We start from the raw sequence: 23,108 nt of genomic DNA on the forward strand, positions 1-23,108 counted from the left end.
CAAATGTCAATTTATTCTGTCAGAGGTGGTGTCCAACAGGCTTGCTGCGTTTTAATTGAAAAAGGGTCAACAAGCTATCATCTTACCTCCACATCCACGCTAGTCGATTACCAGTTTGATTCCCTTCTGCTCTTTCATTGCTGCTTCCTTCTCACCTGCCGAGCCTTATCGCACACATGAGATGTGTGAACAGCACAGATGTAGGCTTCCTAGAGGGAAAGTGCTTCAGATGACCCCTTCTGGAACCTCTGAGTTCAGACTGGAGCGAGGGAGGGAAGGAGAAAGAGAAAATACAGAGGGGTTGGTCCTCACAGCTGCAGTGTGAGGGACAATGAGAAAAGTCCTAAAGGACTTCATATCCTGATTTCATCTGTAAAAGGCATAAATGTAATCACTGCTGGTGCTGACTGTAGAAGTCGTGGCACAAGATCAGAGGGCAAATATCAAGGCTGAGTAGTGTTTTGATATTTCTGAAAAGCCTCACTATACTGCCAAAATTGTATCTGTGTGTGAATGTTGACACAAATGCATAATATACTATGCTGTATCAGGTCTCTGTATCTAATTAATGAAAGTACCGAACCCTGGATTAGACATGAAAGGCAGTGATTCATACTCTCCTCACATGCTTTTTCCATTAGAAAGATACGGGAATGGAAGGGGGTTGTTCGTTTCATGGTGAACATTGATGTCATGACAGTCATGCTGGAGCATGTCCATACAAGGTCCACTCTAGTTTACTCCGCATGAATCCATGCAACCAAACAGATGGTTGACTGAGCTAAGCCCCTGCAATGCTGTGGTACTGCCAGTTTCCTTACAGGGGTTCACTTGGACGCGGGACAAGTGTGAATAAGTCTTTCGCACCCGTGGCCGCCATTTACAGGGAATCTGACCACACAGAAAAAGAGAGCACCTGACATCCCGGCATGACGCTCAATGTTGTTGATGACACACGTGCAAAAGTATGAGACATGTTGAATGATTGGTTTTGTGCAATTAGCAATAAGTTGGTCTAACTAACTTAAAATGATGTAAATGGTGTGTGGGTTAAAACAAAGACCAAACTGATTTCTGCCGTGCTCACATTTAAGCTGAATTCCAACCAACATCAGTTATAAAATACCATACAACACATGAATATATGATGCAACAGAGCACATAATCATATTTTCACATGTGGGCGAGCTTGGAAAGATCTTACCGTCACAATAGTAAAAATGTGTCCACATATGATCTTGATGAAAGGAAGGAAAGGAAAATATGAGAGAAAAGTGTGTGCTGGCGGTCGGCCAGTGTGGACAGACTCAGGAAGTTAAGCAGGAATTCCAACAATGCAGGCAGTCGTTAGACTCTTCTCTGCGATGGTGCCATTTCTGCTTTCAGTGCTGTCTTTGTTGTGGAGGCGAAGAGGCAGCTAGATGAAATCCTGTGGCTGTGAATGAGTTTCAGCCGCTGACTTGTGCACAGTAAACAGAGATTGATTTGCTAATGATGCGAGGAAAATAGCGTCATGATTAAGCAGGTAGAAAAAACGGCCCCTCTCCCCACCTTCTATCTCCCCTCTGTCTCTGATATCTACAGAGAAATGTCATTTTCCCATTCTGTTTGACTCGAGCCCAGGCGTGACAATAATAAATGCTCACGATGACAGAATGAATTATGTCTCTGCTAAAAATGTTCATCATAGCCAAGGGAAGAACCTGGCATGTAATTATACCAGGGCTATAAATAGCAACACGTTCCACATAGTATCCATCATCTTCATCTGAAAATCACATTATACGTGGAACACATGATCTCAATTAGAGATATCTCATGTTTATTAGAATATGCAAAGACTGTATGATTCTAATTAAATCATACTTGAATCCAATTAATTGAAGTCTAAGTGAACACGTCTTCAGATCTGCCCCTGAAGACAATGGCAAACTAAGAATGGCAGAGCGCAATTGTGTCTCTAATCAGCCACAGTTTTGGAAGATGGCCCCAGCTACAGAGTATTTGAGTTTGTAATCAAAGCTGATCATCCACAAAGGGGGAGGCTGCGTTAATCTCGACGTCTCCGGATGGCAGCTCATATTTTAAGAGTGCTGTTGTGATGAGGATTTTCCCTCCAGCCTCCTCTCTGTTGTGAAGAGTCGTCTGTTGTTCATCTTTTATTTCAGCTCTGTAATGACTCTCTGCAGTGCATCTGTCAAACTGACAGCCTATGAAATATGTGACGTCTGTGAAGCCGATGCACTCGCTCTCAGTGGTGCGTTTCATGTGGGCTCCGTGTCTATTGAAACAATCCTCTCCAGTTCTTTTTAGTTTCGGAAGAGAAACCTTCTGTGCCCAATCCCCCCCCCCCCCCCGTCTGCAAATATATTCTTGCAATTGCTTAAAGTGCCCCTTCTTCAGATATTGAATATTCACTGGTGGGGAGATTTTGGGATCTCTCCCAAAGTTGATTTATCCATTTGTGCCTTTGTCTGTGAAGCTCTGTTTAACCCCACAGGGGGTTCTGGCTGCAGATGAAACACAGCTGTTGACATCCTAACTGGCAAGTGAGAAACATTTGTGCTTTATCAGTGAGCTGACAAATTGGGCATTGCCGAGATAGGGGGATAGATTATGCCGACAGATGCCTGGGTCCAGAAAGCAGCTGAAATAAACAGTCTCCTTTCCTGCTCGATGAATACATGGTGGTTACAGTGACGATTAGAGGGGGTCTTCCAAACCACAGCAGGAAAAGAAAACATGAGGGAAGAAAAACAATCCTGTCTGACATCATAGGAAAGGCTGCTGCTAAAAATGAAGTCAGGATTTAGCCTTAGTCTTAAGTGTGCCAGAGAGTTATGTGGCACAAGTCAGGTTACCAGCACCTTGTCCAAGGGAATGGCTCAATATATAACCCTCATTACACAACATTAAAATGAACCGATAGTATTTACCTTAGTCTGTCAAAAGCAGGATGAGGTAACAGCAGCTTAATGAGCGACACTTACTTAAATATTCTGTGTGTGAAAGAGCTGCAGTATGGGCGGTGGTCTTGGAAGGCGGTGGGGCCATTTAAAGCACGATGAGAAGTTTAAGACCATCTAGAGGTTGGTGGCTTCAGCACAGTCATCAACTATGCACACAGCATGGGATGTTGTGATTTGCCAAAAACTATCCTTCAGTGTTAAGTCACTGTATTCACAGCTTGTACTTCTCCATGGGCATCAAGCAGCACAGATGTAGTCTTCCCAGAGGGTCAGTGCTTCAGATGACCCCTTCTGGAACCTCTGAGTTCAGACTGGAGCGAGGGAGGGAAGGAGAAAGAGAAAATACAGAGGGGTTGGTCCTCACAGCTGCAGTGTGAGGGACAATATATTTTGTTCATGATACAGTATGACAATGTGTGAAAACAATATGGAGATACAGCAGGGATACAGAGATTCTGCTGATTGTAACACTAAACAATACGTTTAGTAGTGATAGATAGTAGATATACTGTGTATGTAGATAGATGAATGGATGGAAAGATAGATGGAAAGACGGACGGACAGATGGATAGATAGATAGATAGATAGATAGATAGATAGATAGATAGATAGATAGATAGATAGATAGATAGATAGATAGATAGATAGATAGATAGATAGGTAGGTAGGTAGGTAGGTAGATAGATAGATAGATAGATAGATAGATAGATAGATAGATAGATAGATAGATAGATAGATAGATAGATAGATAGATAGATAGATAGATAGATAGATAGATAGATAGATAGATCGGCGGCTCCATCAGCACTGCATCAGTGTGAGTGGATTAGTTGTGGGCACAGACACGGGAGATGAGCAGTGCTTTAGTAAAGGGGAGGGGCGAGAGAGCATGCGGACCTATTGAGAGAGAGAGGCGGTTCAGCCCCGCTATGGTGTCAGCAGCAGCAGCGGCTCGGGGAGTAGTACCAGACTACTGTGTTGTGCAGGGAACGCGCACGACATAGCTGAAAACCGCCAGCGGAACAAATGAAAGCGAACACTGCTCTTTCGTGTGGATTAATTCAGCAGTGAGACACTCGATCGAGGCGAGCGGCTCTGTGAGCGATTCCGGAGCGACTGACGAGGAGCGGGGACATTAGCTACTGTAGGATAACACCGCCGAATGGTTTCTCTGGCCCCACCGCTAAGGTTAGTTAGCTTCCATGGCTGTCCGTTGGTTTGCGGGAGGGGAGGGGGATGGGGGCGTCTGTCTGTTCTGTTGTTGGTCGACGGGCTCTGGCTATTCTTTGGAGGAGAAACACACACAGCAGTATTTACATTTTCTACGCTATACGTTGCCACACGGGTCGTCGACCCCCCCGGGGAAAGCAGTGATAGGGCTCGGTTGAACTAGCGGTTTTTCCCACCTCCTTACAACCCCCCTGGTTGACTGGATATCAGCAGCTAGTCCATTATTTTATAAATTAGGAACACGTGCTACATGGCTAGGCTAAGCTAGCCAAAGGTGCTAGCTGCCCAAGCTAGCTGTCAGAACTGTGGAGTAGCTAACGTGAAATTCGGCTGTACCCAATTAACCATTTATCCGAGTTATCTGTGTAAACACACCACATCAACCTGAACACTACCAATAAATAGTGCCAACTTCCCACTTAGTGTAAATAATGGCCGTGTCGTCTGGCTAACTTCGCTAGCCTGCTAACTAAGCTATGCACAAAAACGCCCGGTTCGTTAACAATGCTTTGACATCAAGTAGACTTGATGGGCTCTATCGAGAGCTAGGTTGTCGTTGGTCGGTGGCGCTGTGCTTTGTTGTCAGCTGGATGATAAGCTGTGATTTGCGTATTGCTGTTGTATAACCAGCTTGATGTCAAGGCACTGACCCAAGGAAGTGGGAGCGTTGGGTGAGTTAGCGTTAAATGGCCGGTTGTGACGGGTTGTTGCTGTTGTGCGAGCATTACACGGGTTTGAGTTGGAATGCAGTTCTCAAGCTCAGTTTTTCTAATATTGTAACGTGGTTTATTGGCGAGGTGTTGTAATGGGTTTACATTTGTGTAATGTAGCACAGTTTGCTGCTAAATCCCGATGTTTCCTTTACCAACTGAGCCGAATGTTGTCAACTTTCAGAGGAGGCTCAAATTCACAGACAGGTTGTTGACATCTTGTTAAAGCCAGCAGACAAAACAGACCACAATGAGACGACCAGTGACATTCAAAGTAAACATGTGTTGTTGTGGTGCAGTGTTTAAGGCGGGTTTTGTCAGCTTCCCTGTCTCTATAGCCACTTCCATAATAAACATCCTTGTTTATTATTCTTTCTGAGTTTGACTTATCAGTGTGAGAACATTTAAGGGAGACTGAATTTAAAGTCACTTGTGCATGTAAAGGACGGTGTCGTCAGTGTATACACAGTTGTATTATGTTTTTAATCTAAGATCCACAGTTTGAATGAATATATAAACACAGAACTCTAGACATTTTTAATTATATTCGTCGTATGCGATGGAGAAACAACACTAATAAGCTCTGACCCTCTGTCCGTTTACATAAAATGTATTGCTCAGGTGGACATTACTTTTGATTAGAATCCTTTTTTTGTTTATTTTTTGGAGATTTTTCTGGCTCGTCCCAATTTATAGACTGGAACATTGACGTGACCTTCATGCTCTTTTACTTCTCATTTGACAGAGTGCCTGTTGAGCTTTTTCAGCAGTCAAACAATGTTCAACATACTCATGCACGTGACTGGAACTGCTTGTTTGTTGAAAGATTTGTTCTCTTTAACATTTGAAAACACATGATATCACCTTCTGCTGCTGGCATCCGGGCCTACAGATAGTTTGGGATTTTCCTTCCTTTGAGATGCCTGTCTCTGAAATATTTTTGTACAGTCCCCCAAAAGGATATAATTGTAGTGTGGTGGCAACTTCCCTGACACCTCTGACCATAACGACACCATAATTCTGTACAATTACTGGTAAGTCAAACATAAGGAAATATAAAACTGAAGAATAAGGAAGACCTACTTTAAATCTGAACAAATATTTGGCTCTAAGCTTGTGGTACTGATGTTCATTTTCATATATGATATGTTGTGATGGGTATTTTTTTGAGTCATTCAGACAGTATGACTTTGCTTGATACTTCAAAACACTTGGTGTGTGTGACAAGGCCTTATAGAGAGCACAAAGACTGACATTGCTGGCTATGTGCTCTTCGTACATTTTAAGCTTTGCCGTTTGGATGAGATATCTCCCCCCCTATCCAAAAGGGTAATGGGGACAAAGATAATCCTGTGCTCTGTGAGGTGCCTTAGGGAGACCAATTCACAGCTAGCTCAATTTATGCTTGTATTACGAAACACAGCATAGTTATGAAATTGTAAAGTGGAGAGTTCTTGCTGATTTTATTGTCTGTAAAATATAATTTCTCACAGTGAATTGTTGCATGAGGAAACGCATGTTGCATCATCATGAACCACAGAAGACACAGATTTCCGTAGAATTTAAGTTTGACCTTCAAAATCAAAGCTGTCAAAGATTGACATCTAAATGTAAGCACCTAAATTTAAGCACACTACCCCTAGCAGATACGTGGTTAATTATCATTCATATTGTGAATTGAGCAACCATAATAATAATGTATAATAAATATAAGTTTAAACTTATATATACGATGTGCACCCAAAGTCATTTTATATTTTATTCTGAATGGTGACACACTGTATATTTCACTCTTTTCTATGGAGTGGGCTTAAAGTTCTGCTGTAAGTCAAAGCCACTCGTGAGATGTCACAAGCACTTTTATTAAAACAGAATTGATCAAAATAAAATCCAAAGATGGGGTTTTCTTCCTAGTCAATGTAGACTGGGGTGTTGAGACCCCCTGAACCAGTTGGAAAACTTATTAGGAAGTTAAGTTGGGTTTGGATGCAGAGGGAGAGTGGGGGTGGGGTTGCATGGAAAATATATGAGAGGGAGATGGCCCTGGCATGGCGCTTTGTGGAAGCCTCTAGGTATGTAATGCAAAATCAAAATGTATTGATAAAAGCAGTATTGTCTTATCTGAAAATTTGGTGCTATACCAGAAAAGTCCATTAACCACCCATCCCTGTTAACTGGACAAACCCTGTGTTTATGTTTTCCAAAGTGTATGACTATTGTTGTTATTGTGTAATAACAATTATGAAAAAGTATTAAACATTGTATAGACATGTTGTAAACAGTCTACAGGAATGTTGCTCTAGCTGCTCTGCTGTTTTTGTTTCATTGGAATATAAGACTGCTATATGAATGAGGGTTTGTTTTGGATGCCATCCTCGACAATGACATGAAGTGAAACGATCTTTTGATCTTGTAGAGCTGAAGAAAAACTCCATTCATTGAGGTTATCAGTTGTTACAATGTGACTGTTCTTATCTCGCAAACTATCTGTGACAAGACGAACAGGGATATTTGTTCATGATAATTAGCACTGGAGCTTAGTAAACCTCTTCATGTAATGTACGCCCTCTTCTGATACACATATAGTTTTTTTTTAATGTTGTCCAACACCACAGAAACGTGTATGTTTATCTGAGTATAATTTATCTACATTTAGTAGGTTACATCATATTTGGACATGGTGATTTGATTTAAAAATCTAAAGTTTTTTGTTAATAATACACTGAAAATATTTATCCATGGATAATATATTGGATTTATTTACGTTTTCCCTACTGAAAGAAAAACAGGACCTTTTATAATTGTTGAATCAATATTATGCCTATGTTACTGCTGCTTAGGCACCCGTTTAGAGGGCTCCTTGTACAATTTACACTATTGGACCCTTCTCTTTTATAATAATGAGAAATTGGTATTATAACAACAATATTCCTAGTGTAATCAATATCAAATCAGAAATTGGAAAGTATTTGGCCCTTGAAAATCTGAATTAAATAATTTTAGGAGATCAGTGGCAATACATAGCCGCACTTAACTGATCTGCTTGCTTGATCTGTGTTTGAGCGTTATAAGCAAAAATTCACACACATTCCCCTACACACCTGGTATTAAACACATGGATTTTGTGATCTGATCACTAGTGGACAGCTCGGAGTGTGCGTTTCACCCATGGCATTGAAATGGCATACATCTCAAGAGCGGGTCTCAGATCTGATTTTACCTTTCCGCCTATACAAACAAATGCGTCCATCATTTCTGGTCATGAAGACCAAGTTACGTTGTTTTTACGAAAGTCTGAGTGCACAAGTCTGTCCGATAGACAGGCGAGTCAGGGGAGTCTGAATGAATCTTGTGAAGCTGCGCTTTGAAGAAAGGATTTTGTAGTAGTGATCATTATGGGGTGATCAGTGTTAATATTGTGGAGGTTGTCACAAACAAATTAAGAGAAGAGAAAAAATGCCTTTGATTCATAGTGAAGCTGCTGCGAGTGTTTGTGTTCACTCTTATTAAAACAATGTGGACACATATGGCCCAGGACACCTCAGGATGTGTTCTGGCATGATCGGATCTTTGTAGATCTGTTAACACATGTTGATGCACTGCCATTCTGATTCAAGATGCTGAATGATGGATGATAAGCGCTGACTACAGCCACCACCTACACCTATAGACCATCACAAAATTATTTTAATTTTAATCAGTGACCTTTTAATTTAGGCAAATCCAGTCTTTTCTCTATTCTGATTTAACTGCCAATGAGCATTTAACGCTGCATATTGAGCCGAAATTTTTGTATTTACATGAAACAGTGATTTAACTGCCGATGAGCATTTAACGCTGCATATTGAGCCGAAATTTTATATTTACATGAAACAGTGATTATAGGGATATGACACAACTGTGGTATGTTGCGGTGCACTTTATGAACCCTTAAGTTAACATGCAGAAACCAAAGAGGGAAATATGAGGCAGTCACCGTGAAACTGCCTCAGAGGCGCATTCTCTCTTCCCATCCGGTTTCCCTCTCACTGAATGAGTAACCCCAGCTGGCTAGCATTTCTTGCTCACTAGTGGACTGCACCTGGTAGGTTTTGTTTGTGGAGAATGTTATGCTTGACTCAGTGTGGTAGAATATTATGATCAAGCACAGCTGGTCTAGTGCGCTGCCTCAAACTACTCAGAATCAAAAGTGCCAGTGGACTGGACACAGTGCCACCTCAGTTCAAGTGGCTGTGTGGGAATGAAGTTGAGCAGTTCTATTTTCAGTAATGTCCAATTGGAAAAAACATAATTGTGGCATGTTGGCTCATTCAAAAGTAGCCATTAGCCTGTAGCCCCCCCCCCCCCCCCACACACACTTACACATCTTTGTTAGCCTTCTACGTTCATATTTAGGATGTAGTTGTAAGGTGGTAGATGTTAACAGGGGGAATGAGGGCTTTCATATATAACTCCCACTGTAACTAGCTTTACAAATTCAAATCTAAATAAACCAATATAATACCTGTTGCTCAGGTTAATTGCTGTTGAATGATGCCTGTTTTTTATTTATTATTGGAAAGTTAAATGTTTGAGCAATGCTTGCACGTTGAAAGCTTAAACAATGAATGTTGAGCATGCTTTAAGCTCTAATTTCAGGAAAAATATTTGAACATTTGTGTCACTTATTGTTTCATGCTAAAATTGAATTATCCCAAGTATACCTTCAACTCTAACATGTTAAAGGTATAATATCTCTTCTTAAATTTGTATCCTCTGTGACTTATTTGTCTTGTGGCCTTGGGGTTTCTAGCAATATTTAGACTATTCTATTAGACTAATTATAATAACCTAATATATTGATACTATCACCATCGACAACTCTGTGGTAACCCGACAGTCAACTCATTGACATCAGGACAGCAGAAAGTGTACACATCTTCCACCGCGGACTCAAGACAGATCTCTACTGACTACACCGTGGTTAAGAAGATGATGTCTATTAACCATCGTCTACTCTGGTGTTTATATTTAAAAGCAAACAAATCAATTAAAAATGTTGCACTTACATGTAGCACGTGTAATTTGACCGTTTGAAGCAATGGGTTTGTACCGCTATGGTTGAATGCACTAATTGTAAGTCGCTTTGGTTAACTGCGTCAGATAAATGATAGGTAATGTCATAACCTTATTTGTAAGGCAACATTCAGCGCAAGACTACTCTATGTAGTGAACCACTTGTCTGTGATTGGTTGCACTGATACCTGATTGTGTCAGTGAAGTTGTCAGCTATATTGTGACAATCCCACAAATATGTTTCTCATTTAGTTTTGATTTGACCTTACGTCCTGTTCATCTCTAACTAGCTCCAATGGGTTTAAAATGCCCATACTGTGCTTTTTGTTTTTTGCCTTTACTGTGTCATGAGTCCTTCCCTCCCAAACGACTTGAATATCTTGTTTACCTGACCTGACCAAACCATAATGTAAACAGGAATTTTTCAGTGCCTTCATTGTGTTAACATTTGTATTGTGTTGAATCTGTGTTAGAACTTTAGCGAATCTTTGGAGACACTTAGGCTCTGTCTGTTTTACACATGGCTTTAACATGCGTCTTAGGTTGTTGGTTCACATCTGGCATGAGAATGCATCACACATGTGATTTGAGTGACAGCTTTGGATCTGAGCTCACTTTCTTGCTGTATATGCAAATAACCACATGCGTATGTGTGTGTGTGTGTCTTTTTGGGGAACACTGGATTTCCTGTTAGATTTGGTTGTGACATGTTCTGTACTACATGTGCTACAAACAGTGTGGAGAGTTCTGTAAACAATGGAGTCAAACGTTGTGATGAAATGGTTCTAGAATAACCCCCAATACATTTTCTGCATTATATTCTGTATAAAAATGTTGGTATCTTTAAATCAGTGGACTAATGAGGCATTTAAGCTACCAAATTTACTTTTTTATGTTTATTTATCAAACTACCATTGTATTTTGTCCCTCATATTTCAGGTTTTATAAATACTATTCGAATTGACTAAAATAGATGTTTAAGGACAATAATTATTCTAAGGCTTTTTCTATTTAGATTTTCTCTTGTCATGAAATTAAGTTGCTATTAAAGAGTCACCCATATTAAAAAATACTAAACGATAGGCAAACAGCAGATAAGCAGAGATTAAAAAATGGCTCTGTGGTAAGTGATTCACTTGACTCCATTACGCAACACAGATGACAGCATGTTACAGGACATTGCTCTTGTTTGTGTGTAGGCTAGAGCTGTGGGCAGCATTTAGGGAAATCTGGCAGTTTGAGACCGTCGACATTGGCCGATGTCTGCGCTCACGAGGCCAGCACTGCAAACACATATGCAGACATTTACTTTTTTGTATTTCAGTTTTCTCTGTGTTCAAAGGAATAATATATAAATTTCAAATTGATTTTCGTTTGTAAAAAAATCAACATAAAACTGTCTTTATATGAGCAATCCGCTCCCCTGCTCTGGATATCAACTGAGCCCAGGCTATTGAAGAGGTCATATCAGTTGACCACTGGTGGAATTTAATTTTCTCATATTAGCCCTGTTTTGTGTGAGGAATGTTCGTTTAGCACAGTTAGTTTTTGTTAGATTCTGAAAAGCATGTTGGGCCCCCAAGGGCACACACTTCGGGCTCGATGATCTAACTGTTTAAATACGAATGTAGTGATATGTGCCAGTGAAACGTATGAAGGCCTCCTTAGAAAGTAATTACAGGTTTTGGTGTGCGTATGTGGGAGGATTAAACTCCTGCCTTGACATGTGCTCTGCATCCATGACAGCGCAGTTTTGAACAAATTAGTCCTTTGAATACATCAAAACACGGAGATGCTGCTGTGATGTATGTTCAGTGTTTTCAGATGTTTCCTCCACTGAACGTTTTCTTTTGTCCACAAAACCTTGTGTATCAAATCTATGTGGGATGTTTCGTTTGTCATGTCTGTAAATAACACAGGCATGTATGGCCATTAGTATTTGGCAGTGCAAATATGCACGCAAGCGCACGCACACACACAAACACACACACACACACACGCACACACACACACGCAAGCACACACACACACACACGCTTGAACCCTCATGCATTAATGGAAGCTCTGTGGGGCTGCTGTCATGAGGGGCAAACAGAGGCTCTCGGGTTGCATGCTGCCATACAGAAGCACATTTCAAAGCTTGTGAATTATTTAGTAGCAATGAGGAGGAAGTAGGTCAGCTCGGCAGTACTTCTCAGTTTTATGTCCTTCCTCTCAGGATGGAGAGCTGAATGTCAGGTGGACTTAAAGAGCAGAGCCAGCTGAGAATAAAGAAGGATTCGTAAGGCTCTTACATCACAGAGATGTTGTCCCACTGTCCTGAACAGAGGGATGTTTTGTGAAGTGCCATCTATGTGGATCCACAGATAATAAATTTGTGCATTAATAATTAACATATTATTTTAGCTTTCATTACTTGATCAGTGTTGTATTATTCCTTAATCATGTATATTTTCTGACATCTTTGGGGGCAACTATTATCAGTGACATGAATTCAATTAAATTAAAACAATAACCAACCAGGCAGAGCTAATGTGTTGTTAGATGCCTGAATAAATATTCAATATTTTCTGACTCAATTTGATTTGTGCTTCCTTCCAGGTTTAAATTGAATGTTTCCTACAAAAAAGGGGCTTAGCATCTCTTATTCATTAGAGTGTGGCATCTAAATATTAGAGTTAGGGCTGCTCGATTATGTAAAAATCATAATCACGATTATTTTGGACGATATCAAAATCACGATTATTCAAACGATTATTAATAAGTGCCCTTATTCTGAAGTCTGTGCTTTCTTTTTTTAATCACATCCGGTTCCGGTAAACACCGATGACGGATGCGTGTCTTATTCCTCCGTGAAACCAGGATATTGGTGCCCAGTTATTCAAACCCTTAGTGATGGCAACCCTAACACTCTATACCGACTGACCGGTGCGGAGAAAGACGGGTCCGGTCTGACCGGTCTGACCGGTCTGAACTGTCAGGTGGAAGCGCGCTTGACAATAGTGGTGGGCAGCACGGCCGCTACATGGTGTGCTGCTGCCCTCCCTGCTTTTCCCTTGGCACTGTTTTTTTCACCGCCGATCGCCACACACACACAACTCGCCTCCTTAACTTTACTGCTGCTTGAGAGAGCCATTCAGCTGGGCCGCTGAATGCTTTGGGGGAAGGAGTGAATTGCGCATGCAAGTCTCTTTCGAAAAAGAAATTCAAATAATTGTTTCAACTCGATTATAGCAGTTTGGAGATCGTTTGATCCCATAATCGTAATCACGATTAAATTTCGATTAATTGAGCAGCCCTAATTAGAGTTGGATACAAAATATTTTCTGATTAATCATCTAAAAGTTAAAATATTGATTCTTTAAATTCCATGGTCAGTCTAAACTGTCTGTGGTGACTTTGTGTACTTCTTGTTAGTAGATTAGTCAGAGAAAATGCAAAGTTCCTACAATGTGCACAAAAAGAATATCTGACGCTGGCTATCCCATAGCCAATAGTACGAGATGGACCGAATTAAGATCTGAGCTCTGTTTGTGTTTGCTGAGACGATATCCCTCACTCCAAGGTCTGACTGGCTACAGAAGTCAACTGAACAATGTGGATTCTACATCTACGGAGGGGTGCGGGTATCAGGCTGGTCTGATGCCACCACAAACAGTGCAGATGAATTGGCAAGCAGGATTTCAGTGTATGCCCTATCTCTGCTCAGAGTGATAATTTAAGACATTACCGTGTCAGTACAGACTGTATTTGAAGCAGCTGCTACTGATGGGAGATTTTGTAGCTGCATAGGACAGCATGCCATTTCTAAAATGCATAAGCTGGGCTCTAGAATGTCACCATTTAGGGTCATTTTGAGAATTTTGTATAACTATGTGCACCAGTGCAACTTGCAAATATGCCCCCCGTTTTTGTTACACATTATCAATGTATAGGCTATATAACCTGTAATAGCAGACTCTTAGATCTGAAGCGAGGTGGAGTCTATACAAACACCCATACAGGCACAGGGCCCCGCCCCCACCCACTCATGCTACTGCTTCATAATCAGAGCAGAAGCAGCAGTTGGTTTGTACCATGCTGGAGTTGCCTGTGTCTTCCCTCAACACTCCTGATGACCGGCACTAATAAACACCAAACACGCATCACAAATTATTAGGATATGATTAGTAGACGTGTTTGATTAGCTCCAGAGTTTATAAAGCTGCATTTAAACTTCCTGAAAAATGAGTCATCAACATTTTGGGTGTGCCCAGTACAACATGAGTCGTGACGCGAACAGGCAGGACTCATTCGGGATCCGACACCATTGATTAATTACTAAATACACAATCGTAAGTTTGTGATCTAAATCAAAACGGTCCCGACCTGTTTACAGAGCTAGTTACATATACCCTGTGCCAAATATTTATTCAAAAGCAATACTTGTTCACAGAGCCAGAAAGTCGATTCTTTTTATTGTTTTGGTTGTGTCAGTGGGATATATTGAGTATATTCTAATAATTTTAATATAATTCAAATGTCACACTGACTATTTTTAAGAATCTAGTTCATTGCTCTTTGAAAGGGTTTCCTGACTGGCTTACCATAATATTTTCAATAATGCACCAAGTTAGACAGTTTCCTTACACAGTTTACAGCTTTAGTTTTTTATTTGTCTTTCATATCCCAGCAAAATTGTTATTGTAGACTGACATATCCCTTAGATAGAGGTGGTGGACTAGTCGGAGAAAGTTGGACTATGGGCAGAAAATCCGACGGTGGTCCCTGGTTCGACTCCATGGAGTGACAACAAAAAAACATACCTGGATGGAAAACACCTGGATCTGTTCCCCACTGTCTAAGTGCCTACCCCACCCCACTGTCTAAGTGCCCCTGAGCAAGGCACCTTATTCCCCCAACAGCTGCTCCCCGGGCGCCGTACTTCTGTATCTTCTGAATGGATATTGAATCAAATCAAAACTTGTGAATCATAATCGAATTGATTTGGGAAATCAGTGGTGATACCTAGGGATGGGCATTCGATTAAATAGTCTTCATCGATCGTCGGGAGAATTAATGACAAATTTTCGATTAATCATTAATATCTTTATATTCAAAAAAACACTATTTATAGGCTATATTAAAAAGCATGTTTCCTCATTGAGATCTTTATTACAATGAACAAAATATGCGCTGTCGTAATCTTAAGCAGCGTAGCCCGCAGCTAGAAGCCCGTGCTACTAAACACAACTGACCCTCGTTTTTTTTCTTTTTTCTAGAAAATAAAATAATAATAATAATAATATAAAAACAATCATGTTAAACAATATCTTAACCACAAATATATAATACTTAATAGCTATAATTACCAGTAACTCACATACAACTTCAGCACCAGCCTACGGATTTGTGTTGAGAAAGATGAGCATGTTAACATTCCCCGAGGTCAGACGCGAATGCAGCCTGGTGACGTCAGTCCAGCTGCCGGAAAAAAACGCTCTGACGGGACTGACGTCGCCGTGATACGCAGGTAGCTCCGTGCTAACATGGCTAGCCTGGGCTAGCCAGCTAACCTTATTCCATTCACTTTCCACCAGTCTGTAGGGGTTCAATCCAGGGCTGGGGGAGCTTCCCTCAGAAAGTTATGAAGTTCTGCTTCGTTGCCAGAATCACGTTGAGTGGTATAGTGCTCCCCAAGGAGTTGTGTCATAGCAGAGACCTGGGACTGGGAGGCCGCGGCTCCGGTGTTTGCGCTCCCCTCGTCTGTGTCAGACAACGCAGGCTCCACGTCTCCCCCAGCCTCTGGGATAGCTTTGCAGTGTTTGCAGTAAACCAAGTCATTTTTTAACTCAAAATGGTCCCACGCTACACTTCGCCCAGACCTATTCATGTTTACTTTGGAAATGGAAATAAACGGTTCCTCGCAAGTAACTGAGTAGGCCTGTGGCGTTTTTTTTCCAAACACTGCCCCCAGTGGTCAAATGTGTAATTACAGAATTTATCGATGAAAAAATTATTTCGATGAAATTCTTAATGATCAATTAATCGATCGTCGATTAATTGTGCCCATCCCTAGTGTTACCCAGCCCTGCCTAGCCCTGATTAGGGCTGGGTAACACCATTTACCTAAAGTTACAAAAATAACTGTGCAAAATAGCGGATTTCAGAATAACATGACACGATTCTCAGCACAGAAGAGGACTAAATCTGATGTATGTGGACACAGTTGAGGACCCGATTACAAACAGTCTTGAGGGAACTACGTTGTATGAGGTTGTTGCCAAATGATTTGATTTCGGTTACTGGCAGTCAAAGGTCAAGGTCAGAATGACCTCATGTTACTATGTGTCAGTTGTCAAAGGTAATGGTTGCAGTGACTTATATATGAAAAAAGGTATTTAGAAATGTTTACGTAGAGGCTGTTCTGGTTGATGGAGGAATACAACAGTTGTGCGGTAATTCTGGTTTGGTTGAAAATCGTACATGAATTGACGGCTGAAAGTTGACGATTATGGTGTTTTCATTTGCAAATTCTAACAGTACTTTGTGGAACCCAATGCATTTGAACTTTTGCCTTGGCCTATGTCTGTGTGGTTTTAATGGGGTCCTATGAAAAAAACACTGTTCTGTGCTTTCACTGTGTGGTTTGATACATTTGATGTGGGTGTCTCCCAGAGGAATCATTCATAGGTAGAGACATGGGGGCCTCAACATTGTGTAGGATTTATACTTAAAGTGTACGTGTGCTCAAAGGCCGAAAATGGCTTTCGCAAAGAATTATTCAAATTTATATAATGGTGCACACAGACTCTTGTAGGCAATGTTCCCTTTATAAGTCACCCTCCACAAAGTCCGCCCTCCCTTTTAAAGCACATAATTATTGTTAAACTTTCTTACTGACCAATCATTGTTTATGGTGAATCATGGCATTAAGCGTTGAAAAGAAGAAGCACATCTTTCTCTTTATATCGCTCCCATCGAGGTGTTTGTTAGGGACGTGGCGGTGAAGAAAGACAGATTGTGTGGTGATCACAGCAGTGATGTCATTAATATAAGATTAAATTCACCTTCTCATGTTTGCATCAACACTTTCCCGTCTCCAAAATGTACGTAAGCAAGGGTTAGAGTTTGTGTAGAAGTTTGCACATTCTCTGGTCGATATTTGCGTGAGAAGTGGCGTACTCACAAATGAGGTCTGATAGATGTGTACTCAGCAATTATAAATGAGGCCCCTGGTCCTGAAGTTGGGATACATCATTACCTCAATATTTGTGAAGTATAATTGAAGTTACAAAAGCACCTACCGATGGTTATAATTAATCGATCAGAGTAATGAGTGTTGACATGTTTGTGTGAACAGAGAGAGTAGGTTCTGTATCCCACAGTGTGTACTGGTGGAGTGCCTGTGCCTCCATGGTTACAGGGAGTTGAAGTTGGCTGAGGCAGTGTGTGTAGTCCAGGTTCCATGCCGGCCAGGGAGGGGGAGGGTAGAGCCTTAAGTAATTTCACACAGTGTCGCTGAGGCGGACGGCAGCAGGGGAACAGGCAGGAAACCCAATAGTTGCTCTGTTGTCCAGCATGGATGCAGCTGGAAGGCCACATCTGGAGGGTATGGCCCTGTTTATCTGTCTCCTTCTCCACTGTTTGTCTCCTTCATGTCAAACATGCACTTTCACAGTCTGTGCGTGGGGGATTTAGTGATGGCGGATACCATCTGACTAAAAATGAAAGATATGATTCTATATTCTGTAGCCAATATTTTTTTCGGTTGGTTTTAATGGTGTGATGATAACAACAATGTAATGATGCCAAATGCATGTGTCCTTTACTTTTTAATGTAGTTTTGTTGTATATTCCTAATATCAAAAGAATGCAGTTTGTTCTATCATTGCCAATATTGTTTTAAGTGAATCCTGGTTTGATAATTATATTCTTGGCCTCTACCCAGTTATACCACAGTCCTTTGTAGCTGACCCACATTAAACTCTGTTAACAGCTTACGTGTCCAGTCTCATGTTGCCATGCCTTTGTCGACCATCTGGGATGTAGAAATACACATTTCCGCAAATAACAAGAAATGTTATTAAATCAGTTTTAAATCCAATTAATAAAATACCAAGCATTTAGGTTATGCTAACAAAATGGTGAATCATGCTGCGAAAAAAAGGAATCTTCTTTTGCTCCAGTGCATCATTACATGCAAGTGCACATCCCAGGGGGATCACTTTGTACTGTGAACTGTGAATTTCAGCTGTTTACCTTAAAATTGCTGCAGTGGAAGATGAAATAGTTGCTGTTGAGATGCTTTTTTAGAACTATAAAAATCCAAAATTACAAATCACTGTAGTGTTTTGGCGTTTAATTCAGTCTCTTAAATTCATCCCTTGATATAGACATCTTGGATTGTATTTCATCGGCTAACTGGTATATGAAGCAAAATATCTAAAGGCACCCCCCAGGGGCTCTTTTCTGCTAGACATAGTTTTAATTGATCATAGTATTTTATTATAACATAAGGGGGCCTATATGTTTTGATTTTGAAGATTGTAAATGGTGAGGCATGTCTGATACTGCTACAGCCAAAGGTAATTTTACCATTGTTCACTTCTTAATGCTGCCTCCTTTTTCAGTTTTTTACAATCACCACTATAGTTTTTACTGTCGTCAGTGATGGAAAGGGTTGTTCCGTCAGTTTCACAATGAAAGCTTAGACATACTGTGGTTAAGGGACATGATTGTACCTCTTCCCGTCAGACAAAATTACAGCTGTGTCAAAGTTGAATGCGTGTTCACACTTTTCTCACAGCATTTTCCGTTGCTGATTTAGTTTTTTATTGTGGCCGCAGAGTTCCTGTATGAAAGTTGAGCGGTATGATGAGATCAGGTGGGGGCGCTGGGATATTTTCCCCCATTTTGCACTAACAGCAATGCTTAAGCCGCCTGCCTCTCAGGAGCTGCATAAAGGCAATAATAATTCTATCACCTGCTGCTTTTAAGGCTGATCTCTTGTCACCTACCATTTGAATTGACTTCCCTGTCTGAAGGCCGATGCATGCTTCTGCAACTGAGTCTGTGGCTTTTCACGCCGCGATGGTGCAGGACTTGTTGTCATTCATGCTTCCCCAACCATTGAGCGTGTTCACCGCCATAACACTAGGCGGATTAACGTGTTTTGTCGAAGACGACTTCTTTCTTCTTCGTCGACTGTTTATTTACATCACCACTGCGGCTCCTCATAACCCTTTTCTGGCGGACAAATCCTCCAGTCAGTGACGGGTTATAGAAAGCGGTCATACTTTCAGATCCCTTCTGTCAACCGCTCTTCTATTTGGTCCATATTCATTCTTTTTTCATTTTCCATTGTTTCTGCTGGTATTATAGGGCATGAAACCGGAAATGCGACTCTGAAAACGATGTAGTTAGCAGACCAATCACAGCCTTGCGGAGCTTTGGCTCTAGTTAGAAAAATTGAAAAATCCGCACGTAAGAACGGGCCCATGAAAACGCAGACGCATGCATCAGCCTTTACTCCCCATTCTCTGTCTTTCTTATTTGTTCTGTAATGGTTGGAGAAATTTACCAGTTTGGAATGACTGGCAAGATGAGGTTTGTTACATTACATGGTGTTGTTGCATTCTTGTTGCATAATTGTCAATATATTAGCTTGTGATCATGAGTCTGCTGTGTTTATACCAGCATATACCCAGAGTAAAATATCTTGCATTGCTGGTTAGCAGCTGAAGGGACTTTGCAATAGAGTTTGGGACACTACTAGGGTTTTAGAGCTTTCAGTCATCATCCAATTTTTTTACTGGCTGTTGTACTGTGATTTTCTTCTTGTTATTTAGCTTTGTTTTGGTTAGTTTATTTCTTACAGTGCTGCTATTAACACCGACCAAGAGGAATGTATTATTAGTCTTAAGACAGAGTTTCTGAAAGCAAACAAGAAAAATATTATTCATCGTCTAAAGGACAATACAACCCAGAAACAATACAATACAATGGCTTCACTAACTGGCTTTGCATGGTACCCTAGGTAATAGCTGTGTTATGGGAAGCCCCACTGATAGTTTTGATAAAAAAAAATGAGTGAGGTCACTTGGAAAAGGCTTAAGTGTTTCCATGGTGTCTGCCTTGAGGCGGATTGAACTTGTTTCTGCACCCTGACCCTTGAAAAGCTCTTGGGGCCCCAATACTGAAGCGTCAGTGGATTAAGTGCAAGAACTTTGTTTCCTTGTTAAGAAGTTGGGGTGGATAGGAAGGGAGATAGGAAGTGTGAGAGTAGAGCAATCCGTTACTGCAGATTAGGGTTGAAACCAACGCAGAAGCTCCCCAAAAATTCATAGGAAGACTGCTTAAAGACTAAATATACATTGATCGCAAAAGTCCTCTGGTTCCTGTCTTAAATTGGGAAGGTGTTACATTAATTTTACAAGATCTTGGGGTACAAATAGCAAGTGACTTTGTGTGTCTATCTTAAAATTTGAACTGGACCACCCACGCTGTAAGTAAATATTTGAAAATCAGTTTGAAAGCGAGTGCTTGCATACAGGAATAGTGTTAGGGTGCACTTTGGTGTTGAGGGTGAGTGAGTAAAAGAGTAAGCTAGCGAGAGCCTGCTTGTACGGGGCCCTTCGGTAATGAGGCTCCAGGCAGATAAATCCTTATGAGACCTGACAGGGTGCCACATTCCCAGGCTGAGAGTCCCAGCAGCACCCCTCCCCTGAGCAGAAAGTCTCCAGGGCACTGCTTTATAGACTTCTGATGTTGTTCCCAGACCAAGCTTTACGCCCATTACAGTGCACTCATCTGCCTTTTCACAACAGCTCCATGCCTTTGAATGTAGCCACCATCTCTTTTGACCATCATAGTAATTGCAGGAGTCTCATCCTCGACAGTTCAATTCTGAAATGTGTTTTTTCCCCACTGTAAAAATACTGGCAAAATATGCCATTGACATACAGTTTAAAGTGCGTTATTGCTGCTACAGTGATTGATCACATGCGTTCTATCAAGGTCAAAGACATACTATTAAGGCTCTTATCAGAAAATGTGTAACAAGCTGTTGATTCTCTCATTCTCCTTACCAAGTCAGAACAGACCGGGATCTGATTAACTGTTTATGTCCGTGGAATTAAACTGTTGTTTGAAGTCAGCCTCCTGCTCTCCTTGGCAGGCTGGACGCCGTCTGTGTTTTCCATGCTAGTATTTCCATAGCCATTCCTAAAATGGAGAGGGAGGGAGGAGGGGGATAAGAGGATGAAATGTTGGCTTGCACCTCTGAAGGCTGAGGCCCACTCTACTCTATGGAGAAGAGGAAAGCAAAAGAGAGGGGAGAAAGGAAAGCACGCTAGCGTGAGGTGACTGAGTTCATTCGCAGTGTTGGCATCGAGCCATTGACTTGCCTGTGGGTGTCTGTAGCCGTGCCAGTGCATGTGTTGAGCCTCTCGTCTGGAAGGCCCCATTCGCCTCAGAGTTTATGTCAAAGCTAGCTCATTGTGTTGGCCCTCTCATCTTGATTCAGGTTTTTTTGTCCTCTGCAAATCTTGTGACTGAGTTCAGATTTGTTTTCCTCCTTCTCAGGGGAATCTCTGCGGACTGGACTGTCATCAAAGACATGTGTCCGTATAGGATGGCTTATCTCACCCTCTCTTTGTCTCGCTGGACTCTTTTTTTTCCTGCCCTTTGTTGAGCATATTTGTATTCTGTGTCAATATCTTGACTTTTTCCTCATCTAGTATTTCACCAGCTTTTTAGACCTACTCAAGGACTTCAGCATTCCCCTTTGTGTGCTGTGTTTATCCAGGTTTGTCAGACCCAAAAATGAGCACTACTGCTCCGGTTTTTGAAAATGTTGAAAGCCACAGTTAAGACTTCTTGACACAAAGGCACAGAGTCTAGTTGCTGTGAGACTTTGAGCAGTGTTTTCCTGCCCAGTGGCCTCTCTGAGCCCATGTTTACAGAGCTCCTCTGTTCCTTTAAGGCAGAGCCATGTTCAGCCTTTCATAACAGAGCCCTTTGCGTAACTGAAATCAAGTGACACTTTGTGTTTGTGACAGTCGAGCAGCAAGGAGCAGGAAGATAGTGCCTGTTTTTGTTCAGAAAAATAGTCAAAACTAGAGTGAGAAGATGGAGACTGGCACCATAAGTTATCCTGTGCCAACGATTTAGGCACATGCTATAAAAAGTGCTTGTTTATTAGTGGTTGAAGAGGTTTTAACTCGGATCAAAGTCTAAGCTGGGAAACTTTCTAAAGGTAACTAAGACTAAACTGTGGCCATCAGTGGAGATAGTTGACCCAGCTTGTAAGCTTAAAGATCCCCATTGTCCTAGAGTTGGACCCAGGAAATATTTTGTAGGTTTAAATTATTATTATTATTAAATTGTGTAACAAAATAAAACATATCCTGTTAATAATCATTTTACCTAATTAATAATATGAAATATGCAGTTTTTACTCATAATCACTAGCAGTTATTCATGTGTTCATCTAAATGTCCCTTATTTGGAAAACAGATTAAACTATTTTGTGTCAAATCTCATTCATAGTCATGTAGATATAAAATGTGTGCATAAGTTCAGTGGTGGTAGCTAGTCCATTCAATTACCAAAATTCACTACACTCAGAGCACTTTGCTGTCCTGTCAAGATTTTGTTCATTGCCATGGCAGAGCCCGTATTTCTGCCACCGGGCCTCTTGTGTGCCTCACACATTGCTGAAACATGAGCTGTGGGAGAGAGGCATCATTAGTCAGTGGCTCATCGAAATGGCAGGAGTCCTAATTTCTCTGTTGGCAGGAGTCACAGGGACACATATCATGAGTATTAGTCCAGCCACTACTACTATCACAGGCTTTTTGGACTGCCTGACAGTAGTACAGTAGAAATACAGAGCTGATCTCTTTTTGTCTGGACTTTGAGAGTCATATATGTATTCCCATTGCGGTTTGAGGCTGGGAAATATTTGGTTTAAAGTATAAGAATATTTTTTATATTGATCAATATCAAAATAAAGTTCAAGGGTCATATTTACTCAAAGTTTGAATTTTACCTAGGTCTCATAGAGGTTCGTTATTGTTCAATACTTTACTTTAACCAATAACTAGACCATCCACATTTACTTATTCACTGTCGGTATTGGTACTGGCAGTTGTGAGACAGT

The 23,108-nt window shown here is 41.1% G+C and overlaps 1 protein-coding gene across 10 annotated transcripts in view; it reads left to right on the forward strand.

Moving 5' to 3' along the window:
- The first annotated feature begins 3,945 nt into the window (after positions 1–3,945).
- Positions 3,946–23,108, forward strand: part of ncor2 (nuclear receptor corepressor 2) — an 86,156-nt gene continuing 66,993 nt past the window's right edge. For all 10 annotated transcript variants that reach the window (XM_062383793.1, XM_062383854.1, XM_062383835.1 and 7 more), the window contains exon 1: positions 3,946–4,157. The gene's annotated coding sequence lies outside the window, so the exon portion shown is untranslated. The remainder of the gene's footprint in view (positions 4,158–23,108) is intronic.

The sequence above is a fragment of the Platichthys flesus genome, chromosome 3 (assembly GCF_949316205.1).
Source record: "Platichthys flesus chromosome 3, fPlaFle2.1, whole genome shotgun sequence".
NCBI lineage: Eukaryota > Metazoa > Chordata > Actinopteri > Pleuronectiformes > Pleuronectidae > Platichthys > Platichthys flesus.